We start from the raw sequence: 18,642 nt of genomic DNA on the forward strand, positions 1-18,642 counted from the left end.
GCAGCATGTTCTAAATCCACTGAATACAGTCTTTTTGTGCATTTCTCACAAAGCCCCCACACATCATCAGCAGGGCCTGATCGTATGTGAGACTGCGCATTACAGGAAAGCGCCACATGTGATGCACACACATCACTCAAAAACAAAAGGTGACTTCCAGAAATCCCGACCTTCGACTCAAGTCCAGGAAGAAAGTTGTGTTTTGTTTTAGGACAGCCCGTTCATTTGAACCTCACTTGGTTTAAAAATATTGAGAAGGGATGTTTTTAGAGAGCTTCGTTGTTCTCTGGCCTCAGGTCTAGTGCTTTTAAAGAAGACCGTTTTTGTAAAAATCATCAAATGTATAAATTTACTGCAAGCCTTTATTCTCACTGAAAAAAGTGTAAGAAAGTGAGTTTTGTGTAAAAAAGTGATTTGACATGGTTTTTTCACCAGACCAAGTTTTTTTTGTGCAGAATCATGTTAGGCTTTGGGCCGGTAGGTTTTTATGATTTTCCATCTATCATCAACAAAATCCTTTGGTGGGCACAAGCATCACATATGATGCTCTCTGAAAAAATGGACCTTAATATTCTTTTACAAACAAAGTGGGGTTCAAATGAACGGGGGTGTCCTAAAACATTAAATAACACTATTTATGTGTAGTTTGGGTTGCACTCGTGACATCTGTTACACATGTGCCGCTTTCCTGAAATGAGATGATAGACATGTGTATCAAAACATCTTTTTTATCTCTGTGTATTTTTTTAACATGATCAATAACTAGTGTTTTTGAAGTGTGAAACTTTAGAGCATTACGAATGATTATAGCAACTCCGCCAAATCTCGACAGATGCCTGTTAGTGTGCAGTAAACTATATCCCTCTGGAGTGGCTGTAGAGGCAGCATGGGAAGTGGCCTCACTAAGCCACGTCTCTGTAATAGCTAGCACGTCGATGTCGTGTTCCATAATAGCATGTGCTATCTCTAGTGCATGCACATCCAGGGAGCGGGTGTTAAGGAAAAGAAACATCAAAGCATCTTTTTGACAGCCACCGACACAATACTAGTAGAGAGGGCCTTACATCCAACTTGTATGGTATTATCTATATCAATCAAATGATCCAAGTTGTCCGTGTTACTAATAGAACCTGTTATTGGGGCAATATTCCTCCCTTTCACACTGGCCTCTACTCTGATATTCTCTGTGTCAGTCGATATCAGATTAGGTAATGGTAAATCTAATCCCTGCTAGGAGTGATTCCTCAAGTTGTACTTAGTGGACTGTCTTTGTCTGGCAGATCTTGTCTCAGGGACTCAACCCTAGATCCAAAGGTTGAGGCTCTGCTACTGCTGTTACCCCCAAAGACTCCTGTCTACTTTCTTCCTTGCATTGAATCTTGGTCTTTATTTGAGAATAGGGCCCTCCACCCTGTGTCACTAGGTCTTCTTCTATTGGACAGAGTTTGATTTCCCAGATTATGTCTAAGAAGAACAGACCAAAGACCTCCCCTTTTGAAAGCTGTAGCGGTTCAGGGGCCAGATTAATCAGGAGAGCCTGGAGGTTGGTGGGACACTGCGCTGAGTTGGTAACAGCAAGTAATTCATGTCGGGATTTCTGGTGGACTGGAGCAAAATTCTCAATGCAATCCTGGAGAAGATCTATCTGGAGATCTGTCTCAGTTAGGGCTTTCTCCTAATTGGAATCCAGTAGTCATAGGCACTCCAAACCTCGAAAGCATTCTAGAAGGCATATATGCCTGGCTGCAGAGGGGATAGAAGATGAACACTGCGATCCTGTTTCCTGGTCATAATTGTGTAAATAGCTACCCCTGGGGATACCTATCTTCAGTGTGGTTCTTCATCTTCTGGTCAGCGTGGGCGACCTCTGTATCTGGTTCCAACCTATCCCACTTCTGACACCACTTATGATGGGGTGGCACACCAAAAATAACCACTATGACTCAGATAAAAAGTCCAAGGGTCTTTATTGATGATTTGACAGATCGATTGGGTATAGAGTTCCTGTTACTGATCTTAGGGCCTACCAGGTTCTTTAGGATGTTTGGGACTAGGCCTGTCAGTCACTCTGTACTTCCTGCCAGTTTACTCCGTCACTAGCCCAGGCGTCTTTAATGCGATGTTGGTACTGGCGAAAGGGAACACCTATCTGTCTCTCTTTTCCTTGTACTACTTGTGATTTTCCTAAAATGATGGCTAATGGACTCCCTATCGGCCTTCTCTCTTTCCTGGACCTAGCTCGCTTAATGTCCTTAGGGAGGGTGCCATCTTCCAAACAGTGTCAGCTGTTCTTCTTGCACATACTATCTTACATGACCCCGGCTACACTGGCCTTCAAATTTACTCTTGCCACCATACTATTGTCTTCCCAATCTCTCACTCTGCCTTTCCACCTGCATCCTTTGATCTGTCTTCTCTTAATTCTCAACTCCTTCACTTCTTACTGTCGCTACCTCCTGATCCCTCACTTCTTATCCCTTCCTCCTTCCTCACAATCTACTTCCTTGCCTCTTTCAGTTCTTCTGTAATAATCCTTCTCTGTTCCTACCACTGCTCATATTCTCTCACTCCCTGCCTCCTTACTACCTTTACTTCTGCTGCTACTATGGTCAGTCTACTAACGCTTCTACCCACTAGGGTTCACTATCACCCTCCTCTAACAACTACCGCTTTACTACCTATTCCTCTCACTCGCTACCTATTATCTGTAATCTAACAGACCGATTCAATGCCAAAGCAGCCTCCACGGACCCTCAACCAACCAGAGTCAACATAGAAGCACCCCAATTGAACACCCACAAATCAAAACAGGGAACAACAAATAAATCAAACCACACCAAAAAGATACACTGCAACCTGATAAATGCAATAAGTCCAAACATGCCACCGAAATCTACGACCTGCTAAGTGACGGAGGCATCAACATCCTATTCGTAACTGAAACATGGCTAGATGGCAACTACAAAATCACTCTCAACACCTGCCTGCCTGATACCTTCAAGTGCGTCCAAGCAAACAGAAAACCAAAAGAGGTGGTGGACTGGCAATCATCCACAAGGAACACCTGGAAATTAAAGTGGAAGACCCATTAAACATCGATAAATGTGAATCTTTAATCCTCCGCCTATCAACAAACCCAAGAACTAACCTGAAATTCATACTGGTATACAGACCACCAATTTATGATGCAGCCTTCGTAGACACCTTACCGGAAGCAATCACCAACCTAGCTATTGAGCAAAACCACCTGATTATCCTCAGAGTCTTCAAAAGCTGGTTCGATGAAGAAACCACAACCACACAAAAATCTCTTGCCAGCTAACTAGCAACAATGAAACTACATCAGATAGTCAAAGGAGCAACCCACACGGCAGGAGATACACTAGACGCAATCTTCACCAACAAAAAACTCATTACCATGGTGCCACCTGTTCAGATCCTCTGGAGCGACCACCTCATCATCCCCTTCATAATCGCACTGCCCACCCCAATAACCAAGCAACAGGGAAAGTTACCGATCATCATGAAAAGAACCATAAAAAAACTCCAACTTAATGGAACTACTGGAGATCACCAAACCACAAGCGACAATTATGGACGAAACTGACCTGGACACTAAAATAGATCTACTTTGCAACTGGATCACTACAACAATTGACGAGATCGCCAAAGAAAAACCTTTTAGTCCATCCCGCAAAAGAGCAACAGCAAAATAGTTCACCCCACTACTCGGCGCCATGAAAAGGAAAAACCAAAAACTTGAACTAGAATGGAGGATCAATAAAGACTGCGGAAAGAAATTCAAACCTCAACAACATACCCGTTCATACAAAAAGGAAATACAAAAAGCGAAAAGGAAATACTACGACAAGAGAATCCTCAGAGTACCAAACACCCAAAAAGAACTCTTTAAAATCATAAACGAAATAAAAAACCCACCCGGCTACAACAACACTCCAATACCATAGAAGAAATTATGCAATGACCTTGCAGACTATTTCAAAATCAAAATCATGACCATCCAACAGATCATACAAAACAGACCATGCAACCACAATATTGAAGATACCCACTACTACGAGGAAAGCCGGAACAAACTCTGAATCTTCCCGCATATATCAGTGGAGACATTCGCCAAACTGATAAATCAAATCAACAAATCAGGTTCCCCTGCGGATCCCTGCCCCCCTGACATTTACAGATCAATCCTTTCACAAGGAACACCCATGGAATACTACCGGAAAGTCCTCAACCAATCAATCACAACAGGGAAAGTGCCACAAGCCTTCAAATCAGCATACATCAAGCCGCTCCTCAAGGATACAGCAGGAAACGTAGAGGACCTCTCCAATTACAGACCCATCTCCAACATCCTGTACCCAGCTAAACTCCTGGAAACACACATATATAGAACCCAAGATTTCATAGAAGAACACCACCTATTAAACCAGTGACAAGTAGGCTTTAGACCGATGAGAGGAGCGGAAACAGCACTTCTCTCAATCTGGGATGATCTAACGGCAAACACAGACTCAGACAACAGCATTGCTTTGATACTTCTAGACCTCTCCGCGGCATTCGACACCGTTAACCATGACATCCTCATCATGAGACTGAAAGAATTTGGAATCACTGACAATGCCTTACTATGGATGAAACCTTTCAAATCAAACCCAGGAGAATCGTCATGCGGAATCCCACAAGGATCATCCTTCTCCCCACTACTATTCAACATCTACCTGTCTCAACTAATCAAAATCATCGAAAGACACAGCCTCACCTGCTACAACTACGCTGACACACAAATAGTCTATAAAATACAAGACTCACAAGATGAAAACTCAACATTAGAGAACTGCCTTCGTGAAATATACAACTGGATGAACTCAAAATACCTCAAACTCAACCCAGGCAAAACAGAAATAATGATCATCACAGAAAATGGAGACAACAACCACTACATTCCCTGGGCAACAGAACTTGGTGAAACCCCAGCCCCATCGTCGATTGTAAAAAACCTGGGAGTCCTGATGGACAACGAACCTACTCTAGATCCACAAGTAAATACCCTAATCAAGAAATCCTTCTTTCTTCTTCGAGCGGTAAAAAGGATCCTGCTATTCTTGTCATTCACTAACAAAACAATTACCATCATCTCTCTCGTCATGTCCAGGTTAGACTATGTCAAAAGCTTCTATCTAGGCATGCCTGAACGACTTCTAAAAAAACACCAACGCATACAAAATGCAGCGGCCAGACTGCTTCTTAAACTAACTCGAAGAGAACACATTACACCAGCGCTGAAAACGCTACACTGGCTACCCATCAAACAGCGAATCAAGTTCAAACCAATGTGCATAACGCACAGAGCAATCCACGACCAAGGCGCAGAGTTCCTTATAAGAAAGGTATATATCGCACACCAAAGCCACTCAGATCCAGTAGCGACATACGTTTGGAACCAAAATCATACATCATTAGAAACCTCTGAGGAACCTCTTTCTCCCACCTCGAACCAAAAACCTGGAACGAACTTCCAAAGAACATACGTAACCCAAGAGATCACCTCCTATTCAGGAAACTCCTAAAATCCTGGCTCTTCATCCCATAACTAGAAAGAATGCCTATAGGGGCAATACACAGCTGAAACAATGCTGAGAGAGGAAACCGATCCCCTATTCCCTAAGCCATCGACCCTCAACAGAAGTAAGGGATATACCAATCTACAAGATATCCACTTACCAATTGAAAGATAGACAACCTAAAATCATATAAAAGAAAGACCACAGATCGATCCGGATGGAAGGGTAAGGATGACCTATCAATAACACTTTGGCACACAGTGTAATCAGAGGCAGCAATGGACCGCCAATAGTAAATAGATATGAAGGGAGCGGGTGAAGGTAAATACATCACCATTATCAGAGTGGGGGATAATGCTCGCCCAACCGGGTGTACTAAGCTCAATAACATAACTGGGAACCAGCCATGCCATCGCCCCAGAAACTAGACAGTCAGGAAAGAAAAGAGAAGGAATATACCTACCCCGTATGATAACCGGATACATAGAACAAGAATAACAAGGATTAAGAGACATATAACCCAATAACCCAAAGCTCAAATTTCTGCATACTTAACTCACACAAAAACCCACACAACCACTTCTCGCACAGCAAACCACACACACCTCACTACACTGCAACAGCAAACAATCAAGACATAAATCGCACCAACAGCATGCAAGGACTTGCATCGATCCGATATTCACACCCTGGCTCAGTGCACGGTGAGAACCGAACTGAAGCTGCCAACAGGACACCACCTTCTCACTTTCCTACACCCTCTTCACCTCACTAACCCACCCCCACCTCCTTGTTTGCAGATCCACCTGAGCACCTGTGGACCAATTCCGTTGGTGACGGTGCGCTATATAAAAACCTTTAACATTAACATGTATTCCCAACTACTACTACTACCTCTGCCACTACTACCACTATCTCTGCTACTCCTACTCTATCTCTACTCCTCTCGCTCTCCACTCTAACACACAAACAATCCACAGCCCCCCTCTCTTCAAAGCCTCCATACTCCTTGTGCTCTCGGAGGTCCTCCTCTACCTCGTGCCCTCACCCAACTAACCCACACGCAAGCATTCAAACCCTTTCCTAAATACCCCTCCCCCTCCAAGAATTGGCCAACTTACCTTACCAATCACTTACCTACCTTGACAGGGTGTGATGGGGAGGGGTTTCATTAGGCTTCATAGGGGCTAGTAAGCCCCGCCCCCTTCCTGCTGTATTGTTAATATGGAGCCTGGACGGTGCGGTGCTACCCGCCCCAAAGGAAACCTAAAACTGTTGGCTTTTTCTACTGCTTGTTTAGTGTGTGTGACTGGCCAGGGAAAAAAGAGAAACTGAAGTCTTATGACTCATGCGGTTCTGGATAAATGCAGTGTGTATATAGATAGAGGAGGAGTGGCTGTGAAAAATGGTTTGGCCAATCAACCAAAGATGCGGAATCTGTGGAACCATACATTGTTTTTATGCTTACATCCTCATCACCCTTACTTTCAGAACCCTCTTCTCTGAGAGAGGCTTTGCCCAGCAACCTAGATGGCACCCATCCTCTGAACATTTTAAACAATGGGACATTTTATCTGACAGTAGTTTCTCCTGTTTTGATCAGTACCATGGTACCATTGTGTTCAATGGGTTTGCCACATCCAGAAGTTCGATATGGGGGTGATCATATACTAGCATGTACCCGAACCTGTAGGTAGTACTGTAAATTGAAGCAGAAACAGTATTGGGTAAGATTATCGTGGTAAATTCCAACACAAAGATTTTGGCAGCCCATTCGATTGCTTCCAACCCTTCCTGATGGCGGATAGAGGTGTACAGACTCTGTACATCAAAGGAAACTAGTATACAGTCCGGTGGTAATGTGCCTACCTCCTTCATGCATTTTAGGAAATCAGATATATCTTGGAGGTATGTAGATGTACTCTGTACAACCGGTTGTAGAACTTTGTCCATGTAGATGGCTAGAGGGTCAAATATACTGCCTGTGCCCGCTACTATTGGTCTCAGTGGTGGATTTATCAAATCTTTATGTATTTTAGGCAGGCCGTAGAACACCAGGGTAATTCGAAACTCTTTGGTTAGGAAGGCTTTGGTCTTTTGGTTAATTCATTCATTGTGGAGAGCTTTATCAAGTGTCTCTTTGACCAGTGATGTGATCATAGATGTGGGATACTAATCTTGTAAGATCTGCCTGCCTTTGGGGATAGTCACCATACAGTACTGTTTTGAACTGAATGTTTTCGTAATATTTACCATGAGACCATAGATCACAGATTATGAGACATGTCCAGGATGGACTAATTTTGAGTGTACTATGCACAACAGGTTCGACATTCCCGCAGAATGATGAGAATGTGAACATGATCAATGAGCATTCATACAACTGGATATCCATCTACTCATTGAAATTGGGTTTATTGCTACCGTCCCATGGAGCTGCAGACAGCTTCTGTTTACTCGCCCCCTACTTGCTGCAGCTTTCTGTGTTGGTGCACATAATCTAAACATTAGGAGTAGCAGCCAGTCATTTCCTATTTATGGGCATCTTTGACACAACTTCCTCACTATAAATATTCAATGGCGACTGAACATCCTCATCACCCTAGTGATAGTCTTATATATGGGATGTAGTTCCCCATTGAGTCTCTCCTAATATGTGAACTCCCTGCACTTAGAATGAGCTTCTAAGATAGCATGCATGCTGCCAGCCGTCTTACTTTAACGGCTGGCCATTGCTGTTTACATTGTGATGCCATCACGCTGTGATGTGATGACGTCATACACCTCGTCGTAAGTAAAAGGGGGCCATTTTGGTGCGCATATGTGAACGTGGTTTCCAAGAAGAGGGATAAGAACGCTGTGGCGCTATATGTAAGTCAGACATAGATCCTTGGGACTGCTATATCTGTATTCTTTTACTTATTCTTTGCTATTTGAGGTAATTTGTTGAACTGGTTAGCAGTCCCATTAATTCAGCCCTTGCATTTATCTAATTCACAGCCTCAAGCTTACACATACAACTGGTGATGATTTGTCAGGAAATCATGTCGTGGTTCATCCTCCATGACAAGCAATTTTCCAGCAACTCGTGTTTCCTCCCGTTTGTGTACCCCTTTATCCGCATCTCGATCCGTTTCTGTCTTTAAGCTAAGGATGTCACACAGGTGCACTTTTCCGATGCGTTTCCATTCACTCAGACAACGCTGGGGATTGTCATGGAAACGTTGGTTGCCGGAACACCAATGCGCCAGGTTACGGCGTTCTCAGCGTCCCGCCGTATGAGCGTGCTACTCTGTTCTATATAAACACCGCCCATGACAACGGACGCTGCTTCTGAATTTTGTTCTTGAGCTCTCTGTATTACGGACCTTGTTGTTCAGTTCTTTGACCCTTTTTGCTTACGGATTTCCCCTGCTTTAACCTTGGCTCTTGCTCTACTTAATTGTGCTCTTGTTTGAATACCCAAACTCGGAACGCTGATACCTCTCTTCTCTTGCCTCACGTCTTGTTGCTGTTTGCCTGGAACGCTGCCGATTTTGGAACGTTACGAACACTTCTCTCTTGCCTCACGTCTTACCTGCTGCTTTGCCCGGAACCTTGCTGACCACGGAATTCTGTTTGACCTCGCCTCGGCTTCACGTTTTTGCTACGTTGATTACTGGAACTGTTCAGCATTCTCAGCCTACGTTTCTTGTGTAAAGGATTTCTGGACATTACGAACAAATTCTGAACGTTAGTGTGCGGACTAGAGACTGCCTTAGCACACCTTGGGCGTCCGCGTGCCGGCGGGGTTAGGTTTGACCTCCTGATCCTCGGATTGTTCATCTTATTGACTTCCTAGTATTGCTGAGAACTGTTGTCATCCTCTGTTTTCTCCGTTCTGCCATGGTAGTCTAGGTAAGATCATCTTCTGTTTGTATCACTGTTATCCTAGTGCAGTCAACCTACTGCATTTGTTTAAAAATAACATTTATGTTTTTTTCTAAAGGATTACGCCCTGATTGTTGCTTTCATACAGTGGCATAGAAAGACACATCCATACGTGAGTTTCTAGTGGACTTGTTTTTTCTTGTTGTATTTCTGGTCACATTGAAACCTGACATTGTGTCTTTCTTTGCAGCCAGCTGTGTCCCAGGGCGGTATTCTCCTTCCAGGCAATCCTCCTTCCAAACAGTCCCTATGTACTTTTGGGAGTTCTATTGTAGGGAAGAACTCTACGTCTATACTACGCGCTCAACTGTCCATAGGCTTGGAACCCTGGTCTCCTTGTGAGGGTCCTTACATGATTATTCAAAGGGATTCTACACTACCCTCAATCTTGTACGCAGTCTTCTAAATTGATGACCACCTACTGGACATACCCGTGCTAGATTTCATCCTATACATATCCTGAACTAATCTAGAGGTAATATCCCCTTTTGGGCTTATGGTTGCAGGAAAAGATTTGTCACATGTGTCTATTGAGCCATTATATAGGCCCCTGATCCTAATCATGTCATACCATGAACACTCTTCTTTCCAAATTGCTAGATACCACAGTGACCACCCACCTTGACGAGGTTCTTTCCTCTGAGAAATCTACATTCATTGCGTTTTTACTTATTCCAGAATCCAGGTGAATAATGCTTATTGAACATGGGAGAATATGTAGATCAGATCATTAGAAATGTGATTAATTTTGTACAGAGAGATTGACATGTTGAAATCCAGTTGATTATGATTAATTGTATTTACCTTGTAGAACATGAAGATTGGAATATACTGGAATCATGAAATAAGATTGCTCCTGATGAAGGGGGAATCCCGAAACACGTAGAGCTCTGTTTGACATGTTTGAACAAATACAAGTGTTGTCTTGGTTTTTTATACAAACTGAATATCTATAGACTTTATCAAATTGTGACTGTATTGCAGTGTAGTGGTGTGCAGGGGACGCGAGGGTCCTTCGTTTGGGGCTCTCTCACTTATTCTCTCACAAATGAAACTCGCACATTCTTTATACTCATTTCATTTATTTTGGGCAGAGGCAAAGCTAGGATTGTCTGACAAGTGGGGCCTGAAGCTAATTTTATTTATTTTTATTGGTGTTTTGCAGTTTACAATGAAACCTTTACACCAGTTAACTGTAATATACAAGCATTTTCAAACAATATCACTTAAAACAATTCAATAATACAAATATAAAAGCCAAGAACACTATCCAATAGCTCAAATGGGAGGAGAACGCCAGGTTCTTGTGCCCGCTGTGGTTGCACAATCATATCACTTCCACCCTGCTGAGATCCAAGCCTTGGGGAGCTAGGGTACACACCACCCACTAGTCAGGTGGCATGCAGGCAGTCAAACCAAAACAGTTACCAACCTGGAACCCTGCCCTTTGGAAAATATTAAAACAGTGGGCACGTAGTGGAATCAGGAAAGCCCATGTTTTGTTTTCGTAGCCTTTAATGCTGCGCTAAGGAATACAGACAGCCTATGCAGGTCACTCTGGGGGGCGAGGTTCAGTAATGCCCCTAGTGTTCATTCAGTGTCCACCAGTTACTCCTATGCAAAACTGGGGCCAGCCATGCCCTTCTCAGACCTCAATATAATGTTATGTTCTGTTGATTTATACCGCCCACTGTTACCACCCAGGGGCAGTCTCCAGGCGCTCTCATGGGAATTCCAGGAGCCAATGGGCCCTGCCCTCGTTCCATCTCTTTGCATAGAGCCTGAAGCCAAGACTTGCTATGTTCCCTTCCCACGTTGCCACGTTGTGGTTAGCACACAAGCGCCCATCCAAGCCCGCTGCTTAGCCTATCTGTTATTGCATTGCCACAACACTCGTCCACCATACCGGCGATTTTTTATTTTATTTAAAAAATAACACTCATGCCATTCGCTGGCAAACCATGTGGATACAGGAGCTTATAATGGTAATGCCTGGAATGTACCATGGCATATTACAATACGCTATAGAGTGCCAAAACCTGGCAACTAGTGCGAGCACCTGGGCTTCTGATGGCAGTATCTGGCAAATGATTGGTGTGAGCTTCTGGGGGTATGAGGTCAATAACTGGCAAAGTTCTATGTTCATTCATCCCTGGATTTTATTTCCCAGAGTTTTTTGCTGAACCTTTTTTGCTGAAAAAAATCATCGAATTTCGGCTACCCCCCAAACACCCGCCCCTTCTATTTATTATCTATCCTCCAACTACCCCTATCCCTTATATACTCATACCCACCCCACCAAATCTTTTGGCAAAAAATTGCAGGAAAATAACTGGCGATGAATAAACGTTGCACCCAGTGTATGGCAATAGTAATACCTGGGCACTCCGTGGCACAATCTGGCCTATGAAGCGAGTACCTGGGCACCTGAGGGCAACAGCTGGCAAAGGGTATGTGTGTCTGGAGACGTGGGGCATGTCTTGCTAGGTAGGTCGAACGCTTGAGCATATAATGGCCGCACTTGGCAATGCAGAACACTTTTTCAGTTTATTGCTTTGCCAATGCTTGTGCTTGTTGACCTTGCTAATCTCTACACGTGCCGCAATCTCTGTGCTCTGCATCCCCCTATTAACTGTCCCTGAGTTGCCCTTTCTTCCTCTTGACCAGTTTTAATCATATCTCATTGAAGGCAGCGTGAATATTGCCAGGCGCTAGACCTCTTTTCTTCTTCTTCTTCTTCCTTTCTTTCTTATCAGCCTCCTTCAGCAGTTCCCAATATCTGACCCAGCTTTTATTTCGAGCGGACACTTGTAATGCTTCGTCCAGGGCCTTATCAGCCCCGTATCCCAGTTCCCAGCCATTGCCCTTTCCTTTATATCGGGCGGACACTCTTAAATCTTTGTCCAGGGCCTCGTGTTTGATGGTCACGGTTATTTTGCCGTGCCCTTCAATCTGCTCTGTCATGCTTGGGTCTGACTCACAGGTGCTCTTTGCGGTTCCATCTTGATTGTGTGTCATGTGGAGTTTGGAAGGCAGAATCCCTGCAGGGAAACAAAACCACCGTATTGCTTTTCCACCAGGAATAAAATAATCTACTTCCAGGCTCAGGGTCGTAACGTTGGATGCTGATGTCATTCTCATAATCTGCCACGGGTTCACTTTGGGGACACCTGAAAATCAAAAGCTGAAGTCAGTTCACATAGAACGATGCCAGGAAGGTGCATGACGGGTATGCAAGAACATGGGAACATATGGTACAGTATGATGGAGAAATAGGGTGGCAAAGAGAGAGCACAGAAGCGCACGGAAGCAGCAAGGAAGAAGGGATGGGCAAGAAGAGGGACAAGACCGCCACAACATATGATGCTCTCTGAAAAAATGCACCCTCAATATTTTTTTAAGAAACAACGTGGGGTTCAAATGAACAGGGGTGCCCTAAAAAATTAAAAAACGCTACTTATTTTTCTGGGCTTGAGTCGAAGGTCAGGCTATTAGGTTGACCTTGTGTTCAGGGTTGTAGTTTGGGTTAGATTTACGACATCTCTGTTACACCTCTGCCACTTTCCCGAAATTAGCTGATACACAAATGAAGCAAAAACACATTTCTTTCCTGTGCACCTTTTATTAACATTTGGAGATATACATTTAATGCAGCTTGTTCTAAAGTCCCTGAATACAGGCTTTTTTCTGCATTAAATTGAACATTTTCACACATTATATCACTGGTGATGCAGAGACAAACGTGTGTTTTTTGCAGTGAAGGAAGCACTTATAGTGCTGAAAATGAATTTATGAGCTCACTAGTGCCATGCCATTGCAGCCATCTAATTTAAATTCAGGAAACATGTAATGCACTTTTGAGCCTCCAAAGGGGACAAACTTAAAATGTACACGACAGTCTTTTAGGGCATAGGACCAAAGAAGCCCTATGATACAAAAAGTTAAAGAAATATGAAAGAGGCTACCTACTAATGTGATACAGACCATATACACCACCTTTGGGTTAATTGATGTTATAAAGCCTAACCTACAAGCACACCAGATCTCCTGGGTATGAACATTAGTGATGCAATAAGGTCTCACATTGGAATTTTCAAGTTTTCAAAAACGTGTTGTGTATATATAGGTTAGATACATATGCTGGATACCCCATGTACAACAGTGGTGGATTCTGAGATGTTTACTAACGCCATCAGAAACACAAAAATTATATTTTGCCTTGACATGAAAATTAGTGACATCTTGGCAAATGTGCCATACATCCTCAACTCTTGGGGAGCAGTATCACATACGATGGTCTCTGAAAACCTGAAAGGCTCCAGCAAATGACGCTTTTAACAAGAGTGCTGCAGAGTACACATTTAAAACAAAGAGATGTGCCTGTAGGTTAATATCTGCTGATTATAACTAGACGGCCAGCCAGCAGGGAGCTAAAACACTAAATGCCCACTGAAAAGCTATAAATCCTTTTTTGACCACAAGGGACTGATGAGGCGGAACTGCTGTTAAAAGGAACCAAGTTGATAATCAGTGGGTACTTAGTGTTTCAGCTCCCTGTTGGCTGGCAGTCTCCATATAATCAGCGACTATTAACCTCTGGGTGTATTGTTTTGTCTCTGTTATAATGTATGCACTGCAAGGGGACCTCAGACTATTTTTGGCTCCAAGGAGGGGCCCCAATCATTATGTTGAAATGGGCCCCCGCACATCATCAGCAGGGCCTGATCGGATGTCAGACTGCCCATTACGGTAAAGCGTCACATGTGATGCACAGACATCAATCAGAAACAAAAGGTGATTCTCAGAAATCCTGACCATTGACTCAAGTCCCGAAAGAAAGTTGTGTTTTGTTTTAGGACACCCCCATTCATTTGAACCTCACATGGTTTAAAAATATTGAGGGGTGGATTTTTTCAGTCAGCATCATAGTTTCGCTGGCCTCAGGTCTAGTGCTTGTAAACGAGACCTTTTTTGTTAAAAGTGTCAAATGTATGAATTTCCTACAAACTTTTATTTTCACTGAAAAAAGTGAAAAAGTGCGTTTTTGTGTAAATAAAGTGATTTTACATGTTTTTTTTTCACCGGACTAAGGTTGTTTTGCTCAGAATCATGTTAGGTTCTGGCCCAGTATGTTTCTATGATTTTCCATCTATCATCAACAAAATCCTTTGGCGGGCGCAAGCATCACATATGAGGCTCTCTGAAAAAATGCACCCTCAATATTTCTGGTAAACAAAGTGGGGCTCAAATTAACATGAGTGTCCTAAAACATTAAAAAAACACTACTTATTTTTCTGTGCTTGAGTCGAAGTCAGGCTATAAGGCTCCGGGGTGTAGTTTGGGTTACACTTGACATCTCTGTTACACCCGAAATTAGCTGATACACACATGAAGCAATAACACATTTTCTATTCCTGTGCACTTTGTTTAACATTTAGAGATAAATGCAGCTTCTTCTAAAGCCACTGAAAACAGTATTTTTTGTATTTAGTAAAATTCCCACCAAAAATGTAATTTTTTCTGCACTTTGCATCACTGTTGACATAGAGAGAAAGATTTGTTTTTCTCAGTGAAGGATACCCTTAGAGTGCTAAACATTCATCTGTGAGCTCACCAGTGCCACGCCATTGCTGCCATATAATTTAAATTCATGAAAAATGTAATACATTTTTGAGGCTCCATGGGGAACAAACTCAAAATTTTACCCGGCACAGAGTTCCATGGCATCGCCCTGAAACATCCCTTGGACACAAAAAGTTTATTCTTTGTTTTCCTGTGCACTTTCTTAACATTTGTAGATATACATTCAATGCAGCTTGTTCTAAAGCCCCTGAATACAGGATTTTTTCTGCATTTAATGCATTTCTCACAAAAATGTTGGACATTTTCATACGTTGCGTCACTGGTGCCCCAGAGAGAAATGTATGTTTTTCTCTGAAGGAAGCACTTAGAGTGCTGAACATTCATCTGTGATCTAACTAGCACCATGCCATTGCAGCCATCTAAACTAAATTCAGGATACATTGTAATACATTTTTGAGGCTCCAAGGTGAAGACATCCAAGGACAGTGGCTGCCTCCATCCTCCTCCATATGCTGCATTCAGTCTCCAGCCCCTGAAGGTGGGCAGCAGTGTAACAGAAGGAGAAATAAGTAAAGACATCCAGGGACAGTGACTGACTCCATCCTCCTCCACATGCTGCATTCTATCTCTAGCCCCCAAAGGCAGACAGCACTGTGAGAAAGTGGTAAAGACATCCAAAGACAGTGGCTGTCTCCATCCACCTCCTCATTCTGCGTTCTCTCTCTAGCCCCTGAAGGTGGACAACAGTGTAACAGAGGGAGAAAGAGGTAAAGACATCCAGGGGCCAGACTGCCTCCATCCAGGATGAGAACCAGGCAGTGTTATATGAGGCAGTAACCAGAATGGTAGCACCAATTTTCAATTTTACCAACCACATTTCGAGTGATGCCAAAACTAGCGTTCTCAGCAAAGTGTTATATTTTGTTCCAAGCACACCTGCCATTCAATTCCAGACTGAGGGATCCTTCACAAGAAAAACCTAGAGAAGAGAGTTTAACAGGTCTAAACCCGCCCTCCACTGTTTCCCCATCTGCAGCTATGATAAGTCCAGGAATCATCACGTTTGAGAATACAATCCTCTGTGAAATGGAAAAGTGTATGCTCTCTAAGAATCATTATTGTGACAATCTTATAAAACAAAAAGAGCTGCTTTAAAGAATGAATATTCCCACCCGGACTTTAATATAAAACCTGCCGATAAAGGTGGTGGGATTGATTAATGGTCCCGGGAAGCATATAACCATGCATTGGGTTCCATACTGGAGCCCCTGTCTATCTATGCTGACTTGTTCTTGAGGCCTTTTGTTCAAACTATGAGATTGTTTGTACACACTTGGGTAACAGAGCTCCTGAGGCCCTCGTGTTGCAGGGGACCCATGCCCAGTGGGGGAGCGGGGGGCAGGGTGCAGTGGGGGGCCCCCTCAGCAGGGCTTGCAGGGCGACCCCCATATTTTGTGTTGTGCCACTGTTTGTACAAGATACTACTGTCATGACACACATATTGTCAGAAGTCAGCATCCATCCAGGTGACCTTTTAGTCACCCTCAATGTACAATCTCTCTACACGAGTATACCACAGATAGCAAACACAGAGGTCATGAGATTATATCTCAATGAATGGACAAGTACAGTAAACTTAGTTCCATCAGACTTTATACTCAAGTGCATCAGAATCGCACTAACAGAGAACTACTTCCTGTTTGAAGGTGCTTTTTATAATCAAAAATATGGTACACGCATGGGTGCCACATTCGCACCAGATATTGCAAACCTTTACATGGACCACTGCGAGCATCTCTCAATATACTGTGAACAAAACCCATTTACCAACAACATTGGGTGTTGGCACCGATATATCGATGACGTGTTCATGATTTAGAAGGATTAGAAACTTTATTATTTTCCTTGCTCACATGGTTGAACACTCAAGATCAGTATATAACATTTACCATGTCATTTGATCGCACATTTATTGCTTTTTTGGATTTGAAAATTCTAAAATCCACCAAAGGCACTTTGGAAACGACATTATTTAGAAAGCCAACTATCAAAAATGCCCTCCTAAACTATATGAAAGCTTTCATTCATTAAGTATGAAAGAGATTTTACCCTTTGGGCAGTTCCCAAGAATCCGTAGGAATTGTGTGACCATGACAGACTTCGATCTCCATAATAGAGATCTTACTACCAGACTGAAACAACGTGGGTATCCACGTCAAATAATCTGCAATGTCAGTAAAAGAGCGCTTAACACCAACAGAGAGACAGGCTTCACAAAACAGGAAAGAACAACAGCTGAGAAAATTACACGTGTCACCACATTTAGGGGCCGATTCATGGAACAAATGTGCACCGAAAATCTTGGCGCAAGCTGGCGCAAGCGTGAAAAAGCAAGCGCACGCACAAGCATGCGATTCATGGAAGGGCCTGCGCGTGTTTTCCCCTGGATGTGCGGCAAATCCATGCGTGGCGCACACGGGCGCACACATCATTGGAACATCCCGAACGCCGTGCGCGACGTGCACAGGGAAAGCGCACAACGTCGGCGCACACACCAAAAAGGGGGCCGGGACACGGGGCGAAACACGCAGAATGGGGAACAACGTGTGAAAAAGAAGGCGTAACTAGGGAAGTACTGCAGGGAAATACACAGAACGCCCACACGCACACGAACAACACGTATTCATGGAAACGAATACGGGAAACCCGCGCACACTAAAAGACGCGTACAGGCGTCAACACGTCCGACACACAAAGGCAGGCGGAAGCGTCCCCGTGCACAGTATAAAAGTGCGCGCAAACAACAAACACTTACATACAGCTACGATGAATGCCCCATTTGTCGCAGCACTGATCGTGGGACACCGCAGGAGGTGGAGAATAGCCAGTGCCCGCATTTTTTCCCCCCAGACTAGCCTTTTTGGGATGCCTGACGACCAGGTCTATGGCAGGTATAGGTTTCCGCCTCCTATCATCCTAGACCTGGTCAGGGAGTGGGAAGATGACCTTACATCCCCCACCCTGTGCTCCCAAGAATTTAGCCCCTTGGAGAAGGTGCTTAATGTCCTGCATTTTTTGGCCACTGGGTCATTTCAGCAGATGACTGCCATAGTGGGGGGGTCTCACAGGCCACGCAGTCACGCTGCCTACACCAGGTGTTGGCAATCATGACTGTGCGCCCCTCAGTCCGCAGGCACATATACATGCCCAGAACACCTGCAGAAAGGCAGGCCGTGGTCCAGGACTTTTACAGGGTGGCACATTTCCCCAAAGTGCTTGGTGCCATAGATTGCACCCATGTGGCCCTACGTCCACCTAGGGCCACTGAGCACATCTATCGAAGCCGCAAGCAATGGCATTCCATCGACATGCAGGTCGTATGCGATGCAAAGGGAATCATCACCTCTGTCTATGCAAACTACCCTGGCTCTACCCATGACAGTTTCATATACAGAATGTCCGCCCTTAGCCGGGCCCTGGCAGCTGGGCAGCATGGCGACACATGGCTCCTAGGTGAGTACAAATGCCTCTGCACATGCATACATGT

The 18,642-nt window shown here is 43.9% G+C and overlaps 1 long non-coding RNA gene across 1 annotated transcript; it reads left to right on the forward strand.

The window, feature by feature from the left end:
- Window positions 1–8,899: 8,899 nt before the first annotated feature.
- On the forward strand, window positions 8,900–14,659 carry LOC138498039 (uncharacterized). Its single transcript, XR_011278689.1, has 3 exons — window positions 8,900–9,479; window positions 9,571–9,624; window positions 9,703–14,659. It is a non-coding gene; the product is annotated as an uncharacterized lncRNA (long non-coding RNA).
- Window positions 14,660–18,642: the final 3,983 nt, after the last annotated feature.

This window comes from Ambystoma mexicanum, chromosome 5q, assembly GCF_040938575.1.
Source record: "Ambystoma mexicanum isolate Mex_15411 chromosome 5q, UKY_AmexF1_1, whole genome shotgun sequence".
Taxonomy (NCBI): Eukaryota; Metazoa; Chordata; class Amphibia; order Caudata; family Ambystomatidae; genus Ambystoma; species Ambystoma mexicanum.